Genomic DNA, 22,479 nt, shown 5'->3' with positions numbered 1-22,479 from the left:
AGTAACGTTATGCTGTTGTAATTGGGATACTTTCGCGCACGGAACCTTAAAAATGTATTTATATATTTATTTAAGATTATTTATAAAAATTACTATTATTTTCCGAATTATATGAAAAATTGTATGAAAAAACTAAATATGCATGAGCATTAAATTTGGAATGTGCATATATGAAAGCATCCAAAAATAAAAATTATGATAGATCTATTACCAGGTAATTAATTAATTTACTTAAATAAACTAAATGCAACAAGGCATAATATTTAAGAGTTTAAGATTCTATATAATATTGGTGTAGATACACCATAGATAACTCTTAAAGAACATCTACGATAGTAGTGTGAAAGGCATCATTTCGTGTGTATCTCATATTGTGCTCTTCTTTCAAAACGGGTTGCCCATGTATTGCACTACCTCGAATAAGTAACGCTTCACTAATAGAGAAGACTGTTGTTACTTGTCTTACCACTACCCACCGATGAAAAGCCAACTAGCCTTGAAACGGTGACGTCTGAGTGATGGTACTCACTGAGAATAAGTAACAATAGTTTTCTCTATTAGTGAAGCATTACTTATTCGAGGTAGTGCAATGGTAACTCGTTTTGAAGAAAGAGCACAATATGAGATATAGACGAAATGATCCCTTTCACGTTACTATCGCAGTTGTTCTTTAAGAGTTATCTATGGTGTATCTACATCGATATGATATGTATTAATTAATTTCTGTACTTCTTTATTGCACGCGTTGCAATATATCATTTATCCATCCGTTTGGTATGTGTCTTTAGACTCTTCTACAGAAGAAATCCATTTTCTAAAAAGCTCAATTTTGGCTTCCTTTTCGCAACAGCTGAAGTTTCTACTGTTTAAAACAAGTTGAACGAATAATTCGTTGGACTCAGTATAAGGTGAAACTACTGTAAAGTTTTATTAAATTATAGCTAAAATTACCCTAACGGTGTGGTTGTGAGTGACTAAAGAGCCAATCAAAATAACTTTAGGATTTAACAGCTCTTGGCCGCCCACGCTGGAATGTGAAATGATTAAATGTGAATTCCCACGGTTTTTTAGAAATATATTTTAAATCAAGTTGATAAATAATTTGTCGATTATCGTAAGACGAAATATGAAAGTTTTATGTCAACAAGTATAAAATATGCTATTAAATATGATATTTCATATATTTTTTGAAATTATGACCTAATGTGCAAAATATGATGAAATATGAAATTACAAACACGCTTCTTTAGGATCCTCAGACCATGTAACATAGCTACACTAAGTTTCATGCCTTTATGTAAACGAAAAATGAATATGATAATACATAAAAATCCGAACCCTATTAATGACCTTCTTCCATTGACTGGAAATCCTATCCATAGTTTTGCTGACGATAGCACATTGCACTCCACCTTCCAGTTTGAGAAACCTTACCCTGTTCAAACAGCTTCAACTTCTCGAGTATCCACTGCCAAATTCTTAAATGCTGATCTCCACATAATTTTCCAGTGGGGTAAAGATAACTTAATTTCTAAAACTCAGTCCTGTCTTATATCTCGCAAAAAGGATTATGCTGCTCCTATGCTTATCTTCGATGACGCTCCGATTTCTAGGCAAGATCTTGGGGATTACCCTGACTTGTAATCTCTCTCTTGGCATAACACACATTACAAATATTGCTTCTTCTGCATCTAATAAACTGGGTTTTTTTCTTTCGCTCTCGGCCTTATATAACGAAAAAGAAAAAACAGTTGTTGACTCTGTAGAAATCGCAAATCTGCCCTACTGTGGAATATTGTTCCCACATCTGGGGCGGTACCCCCAAAACCTCTCTCAGGCTTCTAGATTCCATTAAAAAGAGGGCAGTTAGGCTAATTGATGTCTCATCTCTAAGAGAGTCTCTTCACTCTCTGTCTCATAGACTTTCTGTTTCTGTTGCATGTCTTTTCTATAAATACTTGCATGGCACTGTTCTTCTGAATTGGCTTCTATAATTCCTGGTCTCTCTTTCAAAGTAGTCCGAACACGTGCCGCAACCAGTCAATATCATTTTTCTGTCCAAGTTCAAACTCACAGAACCAACTTTTCTTCTTACTCATTTATTCATTCAACTAACTTCTGTTCTCTGGAACTGCCTTCCTTCATACGTATTTCCTAAAAATTATAATCTAGAGAAGTTCAAGTTTGATGTCAACAAGTATTTTCTTTCAACTTTTTAACCCATTCACGATACTAAGTATTATAGGTTCTAAAAAAAAAATTCCTATACATAACAATGATTCTTGAGAATGAAAAAAAATTTAGTATGGAAAGCAATTTATTTAACATTATATACTGTAAGATAGTAAACTAATTATAAGGAATTATGGGAGATGTGGTTTCTTTCTTTGGCAATTTTTACTTTTTATTTAATTTTATTTTTACTTTATTGTTTATTATTAGTTATATTTTGTAGTTTAAAATAATATACCTATGTAAATCTAAGCATAGTGTGCATAGTGTTAGGGTCGGGCGCCACCTGTGGTTTCCCACATCTGCGCCATATGTACACTGTGAAGAAATACAGAACACTGTAAATGCCAGAAAAAGTGTAGTGTGTTGAATGTGTAGTTTTGTGTTTTGTTCTGTTGTGTGTCCTGGCATTTGGCCGCAAGGCCCCTGGTGGAACCCCACGTTGCCCGCACACACCACTAGGAGGTAGCCAGGCTGCCCATTATTCTCTGGCAGGTCTCCGTCAGGGTCGTCTGAGCTTCCTGAACGGAGACCAATAAAAAAAAAATAAATAAATAAAATAATAATAATAAATAAAAAAATAATAATAAAAAAATAATAATAAAATAAAAAAAATAAAATAAAAAATAATAATAATAAATAAAATTCAAAAAAATAATAAATAAATAAAATAAATAAATAAATAAAAAAAATAAATAAAATTAAAAAATAATAATAATAAAAAAATAAAAAATAAATAAATAAAAAATAAAAAATCGATAATAATAAATAAATAAATAATAAATAAAAAATAAGGTAGAATGCGGCAGTACAGGGTATACGGAAGAAGATGGGGGATGAAAGTAAGAGTAAGGGGATGTAGGTAAGGGCATCCCATAAATTGACAGTGGAGCATATGCCCCAGGCGCCTCCGTAGCCAGGTGGGAAGGAGCAGCAGTGCGTAGCACACGCTTCTTGATTAGACCGGGGTTCGACCCCGTCACCAAATACGGAAGATGCGGAAAGGTCAGGGAATGACCACCGCATTTCCCGGAGCAATATGGCCTTAGTTGCTAATCCTCCTAAAAACCAAACAAAACAAAACAAAAGCATATGCCCCACCAGGAGAAAAGGGGGAGGGGATAACTCCAGAAGGGTAGAAAAACAACTCAGCGAGAGTGCTGAGTGTGACATATTTTGCAGTGGAGTGGTCAAGACCACTGGAGCCTACCAAACCATATGGAAAGTTAGCAGGTAATCCTACTTTGGATGTTCCAGGTTTAGCAAGTCGATGCTGGTAAAACAGTCAAGTACAGATTTTTTTATTTCAAGTTTGAGTAAGTCCTTTACAGGTTTCTATTCCTGGCTTGAGTTGGTTGTAGAGTCCTGCGCCTAGAAAAGAGGTTCTGTGCGTACTCCGTTAATGATTTTTAATATTGTTCTTCAGAAATTAACAGGTGCTCCTGTCCTTGAGGTATGTGTTGTAGCCTGGTGTACAGTGTTCCTCGAAGATCGTCATAAATTGGGCAGTTATAAAGAAGATGGTCCCAATCTTCAATTTCTCCACATGTACAGTAGGGGTTATTGATGATTCCCAAGGTAGTCAACTTATGATTTATAGAGCCGTGTCCAGTTATAATATATGTACAGTAGAGGCCAGGAGAGAACCAAGGCGGCGACTTTGGATAAACTAGTTTGACATCCGGGATGAATTTCTTAGTTATTAGGCCCTTGTCCGTCTCCTCCCATCTTGTCTGCCAGATTTGTAGTAGCATGGTAGCTAGTTTTTTCTTTTCTTGTTTGCAGTCAGTGCGGGTGTCGATGGTATGTCCAAAGATGGTAGCTGGGATTCCCCGCGACAGGCAGTAGTGCAATCCTCGACGGATAACCTCCAAGTCAAGGGGGAGGACACCTGCAAGAACCTGTAGGGCCGGAGAACTTACTGTGCAACAGGCCCTGGTAATGGCAAGCAGTATACTTCGCTGAATTGTTTCCAGTTTGCATTTATTGCGAACAATTGTTGCTCTATGGTACCAAATCCCGGATCCGTATGTAATAACAGGGAGGAATATAGCGTTATACAGGAGTTTGAGTGTTCTCCGATTCAGACCCCAGTCACACCTGCTTACTCGGACGATTAAGGCTGCATAATTTCTGATTTTTACTTGAAGGTATGAGAGGTGCGGGAAGAAAGAGAGCTTTGAATCCAGGATGATACCCAGGTGTTTTAGGGAAGTTACCAGCTTGATGGTTTTTCCTTGTACCTTGATCTGAGGTGGCCTTGATATTTGTAGGGTGCCTTTGAGAAGTATGGATTGTGTCTTCTGTGGAGAAATCCGGAGCTTGTGTAGAGTTGCCCAGTCCTGTAAGATCTGTAGTGCCTGATTTCCAGCGGCCTCGAGAGCTGCTCTGGTGTCCGCTGCGATGGAGATGGTAATATCATCTGCGAATGCTTGGATAGTAACAGGGCCCAGATCCAGACCAAGTAACTCTTCAAGGACGATGTTCCAGAGGAACGGGCCGAGGACCGAACCCTGTGGGCAGCCTCTGTAGATAGATTTGGTGAGCTTCTGGTATGGTGAGTAAATCTAAGCAGACGGCATTACAGAATTTTTATTGAGAACCCTCTGGAACACTTTCGCGAACCCCTGGGAGTTCGCGAACCACCTGTTGGTAACCGCTGCTGTACAGTAATGTTTTATAGTCTCCTGGCACGAGACCTTTGCCCTAAATTCACTGAACTTTTAAAACTTCTGTTTCTTGGTGACTCCTTTACTTTTGACTCTCTCTCTCAGGGTAACTCGGGGAATTTTTTATTTTTTTTGACTGGTGCATCATAAGTCTGACTTCCTTGCACCATATGGCTAATAATAATAACTTTTGCACTAAGAAGCATCTCACATAGTGTGGATAATTTTTATTACTGCGTTTTCAGATTGTTCACTTACAACGCCTGCTTACTCACCGATGAGATCCCAAAAAAGGTCGGTATCGCATTATGAGACCTGTCGGTGAGGAGATAAACTGTGTGTTTGTTAAGAGTTTGGTCATTTGTTTCCAGCGTCATTTTCTTGTCTTGTGTCCATATCGCTCTTTCCTGTCTGAAAAAGTTTTGCCGTTTTCTACTCTGTGTAGCTTATTTTAAGTCTTTTTTTTTTTTTTTAAACCCTGAATTAAAACCGTAGTGAAAGCGCAGTGGGTTCGGAGATAAACAGAACTTGAAAAGTTGATGGATTTTAGTGCGTTTCCCTATTCTTATCCTCAGCGCACTTTTAATCTTACACTTTCATTCCTTTTTCATCTCTGTTTCTTCTCTTCTCCTCAACTATTTAGTATTCTTGTAGATAAAATGAAGTTTTTCACAATAACTACAAGCAGCGCCAAAAACCGCGGCACAACTTTTAATGGCACAACTTTTAAATTAATAGCTTTGCGTATTCATTACAGCAGTATATTTGGAATTGTATGGATACATATTTGGTTGAACAAAGTGGGGATGGCGGATTTCCTAACTACAGGGGATTGTCTTCACTCTCGCTTTTCCAAATAGTCTCTCTTAAAAGCTAGTATCTGTGTTAACTCACGTGTCTTCTATCACTTGAATCCTACTCCGAAACATATTTTTATGTTTTTGTGGATTTCATTTTTGTATTTACTAATATATATATGTGAAGATCGATTTTTCTCGCTGATAATGTATTTGATGGGACCATTCCTTTTATAATACCTTCAGTGCTAGAAATCTACGTTCATAAGAGTACAGATTTTGAAGTGGTAAGCAAAGCTCATAAGTGATTCGGTTTATCAATCTAAAAATCCAGCATCCCATATAGAAGATCTTTCCTTTATAATTTTCTGACGTCGATGACCATATCTGTGGCGCATAAAGGAGACAGAAAGAAGGCATCTTGAGCGTAACCAACAGTTGTTGTTGTAGTAGTAAGGTTTTAGAAGCATCAGCGACTAATGCCATATTGCTCCGTGTATACCGTCTGTAAATTGCGTGCGTTCTGTGGTCGATTTTCTGTTTTGCTGGACGAAAAACGCGAGTTTCCGTGAGTGAAAAAAAATCATGGTACCCTCGTCTGAGACCGACTAACTCAGCCACGTTGCGAAAAAGGCCCATACAAATTGCGCTTTTCATCGAACTCTGGTCTCTTCCACCCGATGTGAAGGAGACGGCGATTTTACCACCTGTGCTATCGAGGGCAATGGATATTTCTCTAAAAATATATATAACACATTGTAAATACGCTGTTAGCAGATTTATCTTTCATCCCCAATGCCTGCAATCCCTTCGCGGGTAGTTCATAATTGTCAATCTAAATCGGTCCTGAAACTTTCGTACAGATCAACAAAACGTGCAATGAAATTTTAGTGATAATTATTGTGTATAAGCACTTTCTACTTTACTATTTCCTTATTTATTTTAGTGATGTATCTTTTCTGTTTTGCTGGACGAAAAACGCGAGTTTCCGTGAGTGAAAAAAAATCATGGTACCCTCGTCTGAGACCGACTAACTCAGCCACGTTGCGAAAAAGGCCCATACAAATTGCGCTTTTCATCGAACTCTGGTCTCTTCCACCCGATGTGAAGGAGACGGCGATTTTACCACCTGTGCTATCGAGGGCAATGGATATTTCTCTAAAAATATATATAACACATTGTAAATACACTGTTAGCAGATTTATCTTTCATCCCCAATGCCTGCAATCCCTTCGCGGGTAGTTCATAATTGTCAATCTAAATCGGTCCTGAAACTTTCGTACAGATCAACAAAACGTGCAATGAAATTTTAGTGATAATTATTGTGTATAAGCACTTTCTACTTTACTATTTCCTTATTTATTTTAGTGATGTATCTTGCGATTTAAATCGTCACTGGGTGTTGTCATATGCGGGCACTGATGGGTTGGCGGGTCACCCTCCAGAGAGATGCAGTAATCATTGAAATGGAGCAATGGCTCCGTTTCGATGATTACAGTTCATTAAAATAAAAAATTAAAAGTATCTATCAATAGATATTAATTAGGAATCTGCTCGACAATCGAAACTGAATAATTATGAAATGAACCTCTAACAAAAAAAAAAAAAAAAAAAAAAAAAGAAATAAAAGGTTTACATAATTAGTAGTTTAAATTCATTGAGGAGAAATGATGATGAACGTGCCCTTTCTGCCATGCGAAAAAATCAGCATCTGTAAAATAACCACGGAAAACTATTGTTTTCCATATTTACGTAGTTGCAATTCACTTGTAAGCAAGATTTTCCTTATTATATTTTTACCGCGTGTCTCTTCGACCAGTGTGTGGTGTCCTTGCAAGAATTCAACACATACTCAGAAGAAAGGAAGAAGGATGACAATCATTGTCCTTTAACTACAATTTTCGCTACAGTGCTTCATTGCGGAACAAATAACCCTCAAATGGCATTCCGTTTCTCGTGGAATAAATGCAAAGTGAATTGCTTGTGGTTATTGTTATGTTTATAAATACATGACAGATAGGTAAGTTTACCCTGTGAATTGTTTTTGATCCTTTCGTCATAATTTTCTGAGCACAGTTGAGTGCTTGCATTGCAGTATTGCATATTCAAGGTATTTCAAAACCAGAATATGGAATATCGCAGATATTACTAAAAAAATATTTGAAGAAGGATATACAGTAGTTGGTATTTATGTACATATTAATAATAATAATAATGTTCTGTTTACATTTCGGCATGACCACTTTCAGAGGAATTTACAAGTACAGCGCACATCGCTTATTGTGATCGTAGATAATGTTATCACTTTTTGAAGTCCTGATCAGAGATATACGAAAACGTAGAAAAACGTCGTTTGTAATCAGCGCTTCGGCTTATGCTATCTTTTTTTTTTTTTTTTTTTTTCTTATCTGGTTTACGCATGTGCAGTGGAAGTGATTACATGACATCCCAATTTGTTCTTGAACTCTGACGCGTTGCATGTCTAGTTACTGCTGTTGTTTCGTACAGTTCCTATGGTTTATCGGTGTCATTACTCTCTAAAAGAAAGTAATATATCTCTACTCCTACCAATGAGACTGTTTTAAAGTAGACATTAACCTTTTTCTAATTCTTTATTTCTGATATTTTCTTTCGTTATATGGTTTGTTTGGATTTCCAGAAATATAGTAATAGAGGTATGTGATGCAAGAAAGCAATCGTATGAGCTTATGTAGCATCAGCCAAAAAATAAATAAAAAATAAATAAAAAAAATTCACACAACCTCTAAAAGTTTGTCCAGTTCCTCCTTGAATTTATTTAAGCTATCAACTTCAACAACGAGAGATGCAAGTTTGTTCCAGCAATTAACCACCCGTTGGCTAAAGGCAAATTTCCTCACTCTATTCTACAACTGTCTTTCCTTAATTTGAATTTATTCCCCCTTAGGTTCATAATCTGAGCAAGTGGAAGAATCCCATCAGAATTCAGCATGCTCAACCCATTCAAGGCTTTATACACCTCAGTCAGATCACCTCTCAGGTGCCTGGTTTCCAGCCGCTGCAATTTTCAGAACTTAAGCCTCTCTTGGTAAGAGGATCCCTTAATTCCCTCACCAATCTTGTTGCCCTTCTCTATACACGCTCAAGCAAATCCACATCCTTCCTAAAATGAGGCCTCCAGACCTGTACACAGTACTCAAGGCGTGGCCTGACCATCGCCTTATACAGAGGGACAATCACCTCTTTTTCATGCTAGCAAAATTCCTGTATATTAGTGACAAAACCCCATGACCAGCTCTTGCAGCCTGTCTGCATTGCTCAGAAAACTTCATATCTGACTGCATAATTACTCCCAGGTCTTTTTCATTTTCTACCACCCTAAATGTACTATCACACAGACAGTTGGTATGTTCCTGTGGGGTTACTTCTACCCATATGCAGTATTTTGCATTTATCAATGTTAAACTGTTATTAACAACCCTGTCAACCTTTGTATCATCTGCAAACTTCGACACTAAGCGTGATATACCTTCATCAACATCATTGATAAATATACAGAACAACAATGGGCCCGACATCAATCCCTGTGGAACTCCACTAATAACATTAGTCCATGGCTAGCAGCGTCCATTGATTACCACCCTCTGTCTTTTCCCATTCAACCACCCCTGTCTTTTCCCACTCAACCATCCTGTTATCCATTGTAGCAACTTGCCTTTAATACAGTACAATCTGGAATATTTCATTTTATAGAACTGGAAAAAAAAAGCCGAAAATAACTCCCGACCAGTTCCGTGAACTGTTTTCGTTCATGAAGTTGAACACATTCTTTGGTTTTAAGGCGTAACCAACAGTTGTTGTTGTAGTAGTAAGGTTTTAGAAGCATCAGCGACTAATGCCATATTGCTCCGTGTATACCGTCTGTAAATTGCGTGCGTTCTGTGGTCGATTTTCTGTTTTGCTGGACGAAAAACGCGAGTTTCCGTGAGTGAAAAAAAATCATGGTACCCTCGTCTGAGACCGACTAACTCAGCCACGTTGCGAAAAAGGCCCATACAAATTGCGCTTTTCATCGAACTCTGGTCTCTTCCACCCGATGTGAAGGAGACGGCGATTTTACCACCTGTGCTATCGAGGGCAATGGATATTTCTCTAAAAATATATATAACACATTGTAAATACACTGGTATTAATTCACGTCTTTATAACACTCAGTACGTGCCTTAGGTTCTACTTTTCGGTTTTATTCCCTGCGTATAAGTCGATGTTTTTAGAGTGCTTGAAAGATCAAAATGTACGAAATTATACGCCAGAATGTACAGCATTTCTTATTTTGCTTTCTTTGTTATTTTGTCATGTGTGTGTGAAATAACCTTTAATTTGCGAACCCGTGGTAACCTTCCACGATGGGAATAAAAGTTATTTATTTTCCAGTACACTTTTGTAGTAGCTGTGGTAGACGTGTACAGACAATTTAGTCATCGGCAGAGGCGATCGTGAACAAGTAGATTGAAAAATATTTCTTGACTGGATGTCTAAGTGTATGAAAGAGGTTGTTTATGCATGGGTATGGTACTTCCATCATTTCTACTACCCAGGTAGTATGAATGCATTGTTTATTCATATCTCATATTGTGAACACCTTCACAACGAGTTGCATAGGTATTGCACTACTTCGAATAAGTAACACTTCTATGGTAGATAAGACTACTGTTACTTATTCTCAGATGGGCACCACCACCCAGACGGCACCGTTACGAAGTTAGTTGTATATGTGTGGGATAATAACTCTACTATTCACTTGTCCCTATTAGACTTAGAAAAGCAGAGGAAAAGTTATAGTAGGAGAGGAAGAAGAAAAGAAACGGTGTAGAAGAATGAAAGGGACTAACTCCTTCAATTCACACCACTCAAAAACTCAGACTCCTCGAATAGGCAATGCTGCCCCAGCGGGGAAGACTGTTGTTACATATTCTCGGAAACTCCGGGTAGCATAAAGCACCCCCTGACAGCACCGTTTCGAAGCTAGTTGGCTTCATCATCGGTAGGTAAGCAGGTACCCTGTTGCAATAGTGACAACCCAGTTATGAAGTATAACTCCACAATATGAGAGCTGCTAGATGGTGTGCATGATTTAATCGAAAAATATTTCTTGACTGGATTCCGTAGCCAGGTGGGCAGACGCAGCAGTGAGTAGCACACACTTCTTGATTAGACCGGGGTTCAAGCCCGTGACCACCAAATGCGGAAAGGTCAGGGAATGACCACCGCATATCCCCGGAGCAATATGTCCTTAGTTGCTAATGCTCCTAAAAACCAAATAACAACAACTTGACTGGATGTCTAAGAGTATGAAAGAGGTTGTTTATGCATTGGTATGGCATGAATAAACGATGCATTCATACTACCTGGGTAGTAGAAATGATGGAAGTGCCATACCCATGCATAAACAACCTCTTTCATACTCTTAGATATCCAGTCAAGAAATATTTTTCGATTAAACCATGCACACCATCAAGCATCTCTCATATTGTGGAGTTATACTTCATAACTGGATTGTCACTATTGTAATAGGATATCTGCCCATCCACCGATTAAGAAAACGCCAACTAGCATCACTCGGGTATCTATCTATCTATCTATCTATCTACCTACCCACCCACCCACCCAAACCCACCGAAGAAGGGCCAAATAACCCTGAAACGGCACCAGGGGAAGCCTGATGATGTCCGGAGTTTCCAAGAATAGGTAACAACAGCCTTCTCCACTGGGGAAGCGTTGCCTATTCAAGGAGTTTATGAGTGGTGTGAGTTGAAGGAGTTACTGTCCCTTTCAATCTTCTACACCGTTTCTTTTCCACTCTTACTATTACTTTCCCTCTACTTTTTTGCTTTTCTAAGTCTAATAGGGACAAGTGGATAGTCGAGTTATTATCCCACACAAATACAAACCTAGCTTCGAACCGGTGCCGTTAGGGGTGGCCTGATGGCCACGGAATTTCTGTGAATAGGTAAGAACAATCTTCTCTACTGGAGAAGCGTTGCCTATTCGAGGAATTTTTGAGTGGTGTTAGTTGAAGGAGTATCTGTCCCTTTCTTCCTTCGACGTCATTTCTTCCTCTCTTACTATCACCTTCTTACATATTTTTTGCTTTCCTAAATCTATGAGGAAACAGAGCTCTTTATCCCATACCATATTTCAAACGGTGCCATCAGGGGGTGCTTTATGCTGCCCGGAGTTTCCGAGAATAAGTAACAACAGTCTTCCCCACTGGGGCAGCATTGCCTATTCGAAGAGTGTTGCGAGTTGGAGTTAATCCCTTTCATTCTTCTACATCGTTTCTTTTCTCCTTCCTCTCCTACTATAACTTTCCCTCTACTTTTTTGCTGTCTAAGTGTAATAGGGACAATTGGTTAGTAGAGTATTATCCCACACATATACAACTAACTTCGAAACGGTGCCGTCTGGGTGGTGGTGCCCATCTGAGAATAAGTAACAATAGTCTTCCCTACCAGAGAAGTGTTACTTATTTGTAATACCTAGGCAACTCGTTGTGAAGGTGTTCACGATATGAATAAACGACATTCATACTACCTGGGTAGTAGAAATGATGGAAGTGCCATAGTCATGCATAAACAACCTCTTTCAAGTAGATGTTATATTTAGGTGGGGGAAACGACCGATTTTGCTATCAGTGCGATTACGTATGGATATGCGTGCTTATTTTTATAATACTTCTTTTTTTTTATAATTTTAGCGTTTTTTGTTACAACCTCGGAAATTAATATTTATAGGACACAAGAATTTCAGAATATCACGCCTTAAATGTGAAATTTCTTTTGATGTTTAACTTTGATATATTCCGTTTGTAGTTTCACACCCATTGCAACATTCTATTTATACGGGTAGTGCAATCTCTGCGTTTAGAATTTTATATTATTAACACAATTCTCACAGACAACCTCAAAAAACGTTGTACATCAGCATTTTCAAGGATTGTTATTCCTTACCAGGGACATCTATTTTCTGTTTTGCAACATCTGCGGTCACAACAGCCTCGTGTGTGAAAGGCCCAATGTTGAGAAAGGAGGGGGGGGTAAAGAAAAAAAAGAAAAGAAAAAAAGTGCTGTGGTTGTTTTTGAAGAATAATGCACGTAACATTCGCGTAAGTTTCTATTCTTAATACATGGGTTATTAATACCTTCTCTGTGACAGTATAGTGGTTTCGCCACTTTTGAAGAGGGCTGGGTTCGATTCTCGTCGGCGAAGAGAGGGATTTCTAAAGTCCTCTTCAATCGAGGCTGTTTTTAGCCTGTCTCAGGCGAAGGGAGCAAGATATTTTTCCGCTTGAATTATTCAGAGTTTTTCAGCCCGCACAACATACGTACATATCGATGTCCGTGAACCTGTACAACATAATAGGGAAATATGGACTGAGTCGTCGATGCGTCTGAAACTCAAGAGAAAGCGCACTAAAGTCCTGAACAGCAGGAAATACAATGCTTACTAATTGTATGTGGGAGGGAGAAACAGAAACCTCAGAATGGTTTATCGTAGAAGATTTTAATATACAGCTATCATGCTGTCTATATATTTCTTACACTGGCTTAGATCTCCTGAGAAATGTAGAGCTTTAACCGTAGTATTTAATATTTCCTGACTGTATTTGTGAAGGTTGCCGTTGCAGTAACACTGAATGTTCACGTTTTCTCCTCAGCTGAGTTGCTGTGTTAGAAATTGATAACTAAAGGTCACATTTGCAATCTCATTTCGTCAAATAAATGCAACATTTTCGCGCTCATGATAATTTATTATGTAAATGTTACCTTTTCTGAATTGGTTAATGTCAACTTCAAACAAATCAAATTTAATTTTTATGGAAAATACCTAGCCGAAATTTAACTAAATAATGCTTTAATATTATATACACTCGTTATTTAAGAGGTGTGAACAAACCTCAGTTCAGTTACAGAGGAGTTGTCTATCACTCTCTGTATTAAAATATTATTTGGAAAATTAAATGCACTAGGCATAATCCTTATGGGTTTTGATAATTAACTATATAATATCGGTGTAAATACACCATAGTTAACCCATATATTTGAGCTACGGTTGTAGCGTAGAAGGCATCGTTTTAAATGTATCTCATAATGTGGTTGCCTTCACAACAAGATAGCTACTATTGAATTACTTCAAATAAATAACGCTTCTCTAGTAGAGAAGACTACTGTTATTTATTTTCAGCGTACCACCACCCAGACGATCGTTTCGAAGCTTTTTGGCTCCGTCATCAGTGGGCGGGTAGGTAATACAATATGCCATCTCAGTTGCGAAGTTATATCCACATTATGAGAGATGCCAGAAGGGTGTGGTGGTAATGTATTTGGAAAATTAAATGCACTAGGCATAATCCTTATGGGTTTTGATAATTAACTATATAATATCGGTGTAAATACACCATAGTTAACCCATATATTTGAGCTACGGTTGTAGCGTAGCTCAAATATATGGGTACAACCGTAGCCATATATTGTTGTAGCGTAGGAGCTACGGTTGTAGCTCCTACGCTACAACAATATATGGCTACGGTTGTACCCATATATTTGAGCTACGCTACAACCGTAGCTCAAATATATGGGTTAACTATGGTGTATTTACACCGATATTATATAGTTAATTATCAAAACCCATAAGGATTATGCCTAGTGCATTTAATTTTCCAAATACATTACCACCACACCCTTCTGGCATCTCTCATAATGTGGATATAACTTCGCAACTGAGATGGCATATTGTATTACCTACCCGCCCACTGATGACGGAGCCAAAAAGCTTCGAAACGATCGTCTGGGTGGTGGTACGCTGAAAATAAATAACAGTAGTCTTCTCTACTAGAGAAGCGTTATTTATTTGAAGTAATTCAATAGTAGCTATCTTGTTGTGAAGGCAACCACATTATGAGATACATTTAAAACGATGCCTTCTACGCTACAACCGTAGCTCAAATATATGGGTTAACTATGGTGTATTTACACCGATATTATATAATTAAAATATTAGTACAGTATTACTGTTGATATTGGGTGATATAGTGCAAAGAAACCAAGCTCTTAATGTACCAGCCGAAAAGAAATAAATAATGCAACAAAAGTCCAGCTATTTGGCATCCAGTAAGAAAGCTCCTGCAGCTGGCACATTTAAAAAATAATATATCATTTTTGAAATGTGCAAAGAGATGGCGAATTAAATAATGAAACATTACAAAAATGCTTTAACTTCACGCCATTCATTTCTACGAACGGTAGAAGTGAATGGCGTGATTGCTCCTCCCCCTCCTCCTATCACGCGACGGACCTGAACTGAGAAAAATGGCTGCAATTAGAAGGAAAAAAAAAAAAAAAAAAAAACACAATGAAGGAGCAAAATAAAAAGAGAATAAGTTAATAAAAAAAATAAAATTTTTTTTTGGAGACTTCTGCTAATATTCCAAATTAATAAGTCGTATAATTACTGTTAAACAATTTAAATCGCCAAGAACCCATCAAAACAACAAAAACACTCACCTGAGCAGTGCGATTATCTCAGCCACTGTCCTCGCCTGCCGGCTTATATTAAAAAGCCCACGCTCCTCTTGCTTGAATTAGTAGCGTAAACTAACCTAACCTTTTTTCACTAGAAAAAGTGAAAGTCTATTAAAAACGTGAGCTCTAACTCTAATCTTCTGGTTTTTTTTTTCCCCCCCTTTTCTTCTATTCGTTACGTAGTCTTTCCCTGTAACTCGTCATGTGACAACACGAGGGGAGGAGCAATCACGTCCTTCACTTTGACAGGAGGCGCCTCAGATGCCAGGTGGGCAGGAGCAGCAGTGCGTAGCACACGCTTCTTGATTAGACCCAGGTTCGAGCCCGTGACCACCAAATACGGAGGATGTGGAAAAGTCAGGGAATGACCACCGCATATCCTCGGTGCAATATGGCCTTAGTCGCTAATGCTCCTAAAAACCAAATAACAAACAAACAAACAAACAAACTTTGACAGGACTAATCAAGGCCTTCACATCGACTGTTCGTCGGCCACGCCCAGGGGCACCCTAATCTAAAGTTAGCTAAAATAATAAAGTTGATAAAAATCGTAGACGTGTTGTGTTAACCTCAGCTATTTGTAGGATACTAGAAAAAAGTGAAAATCGTAATGTTGATATTGAAGTTTCAGATATGATCTTGGCTCTTTAACAGTTCATGATAATAAAAAAAAAAAAAAAAAAAAAGCACAATCGGTAATAAGTTTACAATGATAAGAAAGAATTGTTTATTTTACTATTAGTAGTGGTAAATGATGTAAAAAAAAAAACCTTCCCATATCACCTGCCCTTAATAGTTTGTCTTCCTTAAATTTTAAAATTAATCCGGAGGAAATAAAGTATAATTTATACTTTATCGTGACTAAGAAGTTTAAATTCACATTAAATTTCGTGTAGGCACTCATGCAACCAGTTACCCTTATCCCCATGATGTGGGTAACTGGGCTTATTTGTATATATGGGATGTTCCGCGTCGAATTTGCCAAACATCAGGAGCATGTTCTGGAAGTGTATTATTATTTAGATTTTACGATGTATAAATTTAAGTTTTGTTAGTCAACTGCTATTTTCTCAATAGAAAAGTTGTCCCCGTCATCGGCGTATTCTAGAAACGAAACGAATATAAACCGATTTTATCAAGGAAAAAAATTAAGTTATGTGATGTTCGTCATTCAATACGTGTGTTTAATGGTATAGAACTTGCGATACGCGTATAGTTAAGTGTTGCATCTCCTCATTTATTTATATATACACATTTCTCACACACAGGGCACACAGACCCTAAATAAAGATGAGAACTCTAGGAGTTACAGAAAATACAAAACTAGAATTAAAATATATACAAAATTTACGTTAAGAAAACAGAGTAAGCAGCAAATTCTTATAGATAGATGGATTAAGAGTAAAATCAACGTTGTAATTATTCAATACCTTAAGGAAACGAAACAGAGGACTACCAAGTAAGTGATGAGTACGAGGAACAGGCAGTAAGAAATTAGTTTTGTAACGAGAATTCAAACGGGATACAGTGGAAGGTATTTGTTCAAGAAGAGATGGTGAATCGATAACAAAGTTTATTATAATGTGCCGTCTAGAGTGAAGAGGAATGATTCTGAAGCGACCACAAAGAGCTCCATAATTTCGACGGTGAAAGGCAATTTCCATAGCATAAGAATTTAATGAATTTAATTTGAATTCCCTCGTCTGTGAGAAAAATATTCCTGTTGTGGGGACCAAATAATATCACAATAATCAAAAATGTAAAGTATAAGCTGCTTGTAGAGAAGAATTATAACTTTGTCATTCTTGAAACAGAAGAAGAACACTTGATTAATCCAAGAAGTTTAGAAATGTGAGATATTACGTGATCAACGTGGAAAGAGGGATGAAGGTTAGATCGAAATAAGACACCTAAAGCCTTGAACGTATCAGTACTTGCAATTAAAGAGTTTCCAATATAATAATCAGTAAGGACGGAGGGTGTAACTACACGATTCGAGCGAAAGCGACATAATTTACATTTTAACGGGTTTAGAAACAAGTTATTTTTTATTAAGCCAGAGTGAGAGGGAATCAAGACAGGACTGGACGTCATCGCTGTCAGTTGAAGAACAAATAACTTTGTAAAGTTTGATATCATCTGCATAGAGTTGCCACTCAACATTAACGGACTGAAATAAGGTTGATAGATCATTAGTATAAACAATAAAGAAGAACGGATCCAGTGGTGAGCCTTGAGGAACACCTTGAGAAATAGTAAACGGAGTTGATGAAGTATCATCAATTATTACAGATCGTTTACGATTTCTAAGCAGTGAATCAAGCAAATCCACTAAAGGGGATCGTAGACGATAAGATGACAGCTTGAACAGCAAAAGATCGATGTGGACAGAGTCAAATGCATGTGAAATATCAAGGAAAAGCGAATCAATTTGATTTGCTTTGTTCAAGTTAGTTTGTAAGGAATGAGAAAACAAGGCAAGATTTGAAACAGTTGATTTCCTTGGAAGAAAAGCATACTGATGATTATTGATAAAAGGGTAAAGATAGGAACTAAGATACCGGTATTTATAAAGTAGGAGTTCAAAAATTTTCGCAATTGTATTCAGTATAGTAATAGGTCGATAGCTATTAGGCTAAGCTTTATCACCCTGATTTTTATAAGTCGGGACGATATAAGCATCTTTGAATGATGAAGAGATTTGTAAGTACTGGAGCTAAATACGAACTATTTTCTTGAAGAAAAGAGCAGAGAGGGTATTGGGACCAGGAGAAGTGAAATCTTTAAGCCGAGAAATGGCTGACTGGACGTCATCAGTAGTGAGAACAATCTATAAAAACTGCCATTACTATTATATTCAAATGGATAACAGGGAATAGAACGGTGCTGTTCCAATGACCAAAGTTTCGAAAAGTGCGTAGCAAAAATATTAGCAATGCCAAGAGGACAGTTGATAGAGATATTTGAATCATTAATCAGCATAAGAATTCTAGAAGATCTCGATAGCTGTTTGAGATAGGACCACAATGGTCTCGAATTGAAATTCCGAGTAAGTTCGGCTTCAACTGAGTGAAGATAATGCGAATATTGAGATTTAGTATTTTTCTTAACATGGTGTCTAAGGGAAGAGAAGGAAAAGTAGCTAAAGTTAGTTCTGAGTTTTAAATACCTATTGTGGAGGTAATTTTTACAACTGTTATGTGTGTACACGCGCGCGTATACACACATAACAATAGTAAAAATTATGGCGTATCCAGGTATCACGTAAGGAGGGAGGGTAACATAGCGACCAGGTTTTCCAGTTTTTTTTTTTTATTATTTATGCCTCCTGCATTCTTTTTCTTTAATTTAGAATTTTTGGTTAAGGGGACATATGCCCCCTCTTCTCTCTCTCCCCTGAATACGCTCCTGCACGCGCAGACACACAGAGTTGAATTTTCATTAGAAAAACCACCTTGTGTAGGAATGGACTGGTCTGTGACGCTGGTGAAGGCTAAAAGTCGGGAAAGGCGGATATAAGGTTATAGTTCGCACGCATGACAATCACTTTTTGATTGAACGAGAGGAAGAATGGGGTAGAACTTTTCGACTTCGAACGTGGAATAATTGCGGGATAAAGACCTGCAGATACTGGCACCTGCACTGCATCCATAACATGGTTATGGTGTCACGGGACTACCTTGACTGGTTCACAGCGGTCGAACCACCAGCCAAAGGTCACACTTGGGACAGCCAAGTGTGGTCGATTCCCATGATGTGACTCGTCGCGTAACATAGCAGCGACGCAGCACAGGGCCCAGCTAACCAGTCAATCAGCGTAGGAATAGCAAAACCAGTATCCCCATAGGCTATACGCTGGATATTAGCTCTTATACGCTATGGCAGTTGACGTCGCAGGTATTAGGTATCGCAGGTATTAGGTATTAGGTATGTTGAGGGTCTAACGGTTCCTGGGATTTCTCCCATCTCCGCGTATGTTCTCTGTATCGGTCAAGCCAGAGATTTAAAAGTGTGTGGGATATGTACTATGTAGTATGTTGTGCCCATTGTTCATCCGGCCTGTTAGCCGCCGGGCCCCTAGTGGGGCCCGACGTTACCAATACCAGCCACGAGGAGGCCAGCCGGGTGTTACCAGTGATTGAAACAGTACTCTGGCAGGTCCTGCCACCTACTTTCCTGGGATTTCAGTGGCTAGGACCACAATAAATAAAATATAAATTAGAAAAATAAATAGTCGCGAGGATGTTTTATTGCGTATTTCGGGTTTTGCTTTAGGAGCACTGTTTGGGTTTTACGCTGAAGGTCTTGATAAAGCCTGATTGGGTCGGGCAAGAATTTTGGTGTGCTTAGAATTTTGATGTAGGGCTAATCGCTGTGTGAGATGACAGATTTGGGTGGGGAGACAAAAGGCTGGGGGGTGAAATAGGAAGCAGAGGGGTCGATAGGAAAGGTGACCCCCGTTTTTCAGTGGGGCGTGCCCATGCCTCACCAGAGGGAAATAGGGTTGGCGAGGGGGAGGGGAGCGTGTGTCTCTCCCCCCACCAGGGATTAGGGTTTTAAAGAAATCTCGCAGGTGCGAGATTTGATAGCCAGATGGCACTCTAGTTCTGATGTTATTCCATTTTTCATAATTTTCAGGAACTTCGTTGTGGCGCGCTTGTATCAAGTCAGAGATGGTTGGCCGCAGGATTCTTGCTTTGGTCTCTCCCAGGAGGAGTAGCCCTGCGCAGGTCTCTTGAGTTTCAAATGGCGTGTCTATTTCTTCATGCTGAGATTTTATTCTTTTGCTCTTGCTTTGACTCTTCTGTGTCTCTCCTTTATTTTTACTTCGTCCATGATATTTGGTTTTTGATATATCTATTGGGTGTTATTGTCCTCTCGAGGATCAGGTTGCATTGAGATAATTGTTTTCCTTCTTGTGAATAATTGTATTGCGAAGTTAGTTAGTGCTGTGTACTCTTCCTGAGTGTCCAATAGTCGAGACTCTTGGTGAATTGGGTTATACTGAATTCTTACAATAAGTCTTGCTCTTATATCTTCATAGTGGTCGCAGTCATGCATGACGTGACTCCAAGTCTCTGGTTCTCCACATGGACAGTTCCTGTCTTCTATTATGCCCATTGTGTTTAGTTTATCTCTAAACGGGCCGTGGCCTGTTAATAAGTAGATAGTGTTGAGGCCCGGGTATATCCATGCTGGTGCTTTTGGGTACATTTTTGTTACAAGGGGAAGAAATTTGTGGGTTATTGCTCCTTTGGTGGTTTCATTCCACCTTGTCTGCCAAATGTGAGTTAGGTGTGCATCAATTCTTTTTTGCTCCTGCTTCCAATCATTGGTAACATTGAGGGTTAAGCCGTTAGTTGTGATTGGTATTGCCTTTTTGTAATAATACATTAATCCAGTTCGTACTACTTCTAAGTCAAGGGGCAGTGCACCAGCAATGACCTGAAGCGCTGCCGTACTAGTTGTATTGCTTGCCCTAGTGATGGTGAGTAGTATGTTCCTTTGTATTGTTTCTAATATTTTCCTATTTGTTACTGTGTTAGTCTTCGTCATCCATATAGGTGAGTCGTAGATAATTGCTGGTATAAATAAGGCTTTATAATATAAGGAGAGGGTCCTCTTGTTTAGTTCCCAGTCCTTTCGCGTTATTCTTATTATGAGTCCTGTATATTTGCGTATTTTCTTCCTGAGGTAATTTAGATGGGGTTTAAATGAGAGATTGCTATCTATAATTATCCCTAGATACTTTATCTGGTTGGTTAGTCTGACAGTGGTACCTTCTATTTTGATTTGTGGCGGCCGGTTTAATTTAAGCTTTCCTCTAAGAAGAACGGAGCTGGTCTTTTCCGGTGCTATTTTTAGACTGTTTATTTTGGCCCACTCCTGTAGGGTTTGCAGTGCTTTGTTTGCTTGCTTTTCCAGATTTGCTCGTGAGTCCGCTGCTGTGGATAAGACCAAATCATCAGCAAAGGCCTGTGCCTCCACATCGCCCAGGTCCTTGCAGAGAAAATCATCTAGAACAATGTTCCACAGGAGTGGCCCCAGGACCGATCCCTGGGGGCAGCCCCTGCAGACAAGACGGGTGAGGCTAGCATAAGGTGTGAGGATCTGCACTTCCCTGTTCGTGAGATAGGTTTTTAAGCTGTCATAAAGATTTTGTGGCAAAGATGCAGCACGGAGTCTTGTCAGGACGCTCGGCCACCAGAGGGTGTCGAACGCCCCAGCAAAGTCCACTGCAATCACGAGAAAATACTTGTTGGTGCATTGTGTGGCTTTGTTGAGAAGATCCAGAATTGCATCTGTGGTTGAAGAACCCTGTTTAAAGCCATATTGTTTTGGACTGCTGAGATTTGCTTCTGTGTAGTAGTGTTCGATTCTCTTGTACAATAGCCTTTCGTAAATCTTGCTAACTGTCGATAACAGGGCTATCGGTCTATACGATGTTGGTAACTCCAGTGGTTTTGTTGGGCTTTTTGGTATCAATTTTAGTATAGCTGTTTTCCATTGAGTTGGGAAGTGGCCTTGTGCCAAGCAGTAGTTATAGAGTCGCAGAAGGAGTTGGGGAACATATTCTGCTGTCTTTTTAATCATTTCTGGTTCGATTAGATCTGAACCTGGACATCGCTTGTTTTTTGTTCTGCTTGTAGCCTCTTGTATCTCTTCAAGAGTGAATGGTGGTTCTCTTTGGGTGTTTGCATATTGCGCGTTTGTTTGGCATATTTCTGTCTGCTCCAATGTCATCTCTGTTGGCGGTTCCTGTATGATTGTTGCAAGAATATTTGTTACTGAGTCTTTCCAGGTTGTGGTCATAGTGCCTTGCTCACGGCGAGACACAAGAAACTGCCTTGCGTGAGCACGTCAGCACAACGCTGGACCACTGATACTTGGCCCCGGGTGCCAAGCGTTTCCGTGGCCAAGCGATTCTCGTGCGTTTAAAGAGCGTTTTTTGGTAAGCGACTAGGTTCTATTTTGCTTTCTCCCTTACTTATTAAACCTTTTCGTTAAGTAGCTTCATTTTCTTAAAAGTACTAAGAGGTGAGCCCAGAAGAAGGAAAGAACCTTTTTCTTTAATTTAGTACTCCTACTAACTATATTAACCTATACGCTTGGCCACAAGCGGCACTGCTCCTGCCTCCCCGTGGCGGGGCCGGTAACCTGGGTGGTAAAGGTAAACCCCCAGGGCCAAAAGGAGCTAACATGGATAAAAATAATTATCCC

Source organism: Mastigoproctus giganteus, chromosome 5 (genome assembly GCF_048544385.1).
Source record: "Mastigoproctus giganteus isolate SK-2022 chromosome 5, ASM4854438v1, whole genome shotgun sequence".
Lineage (NCBI taxonomy): Eukaryota > Metazoa > Arthropoda > Arachnida > Uropygi > Thelyphonidae > Mastigoproctus > Mastigoproctus giganteus.
This window is presented reverse-complemented; position numbering follows the sequence as displayed.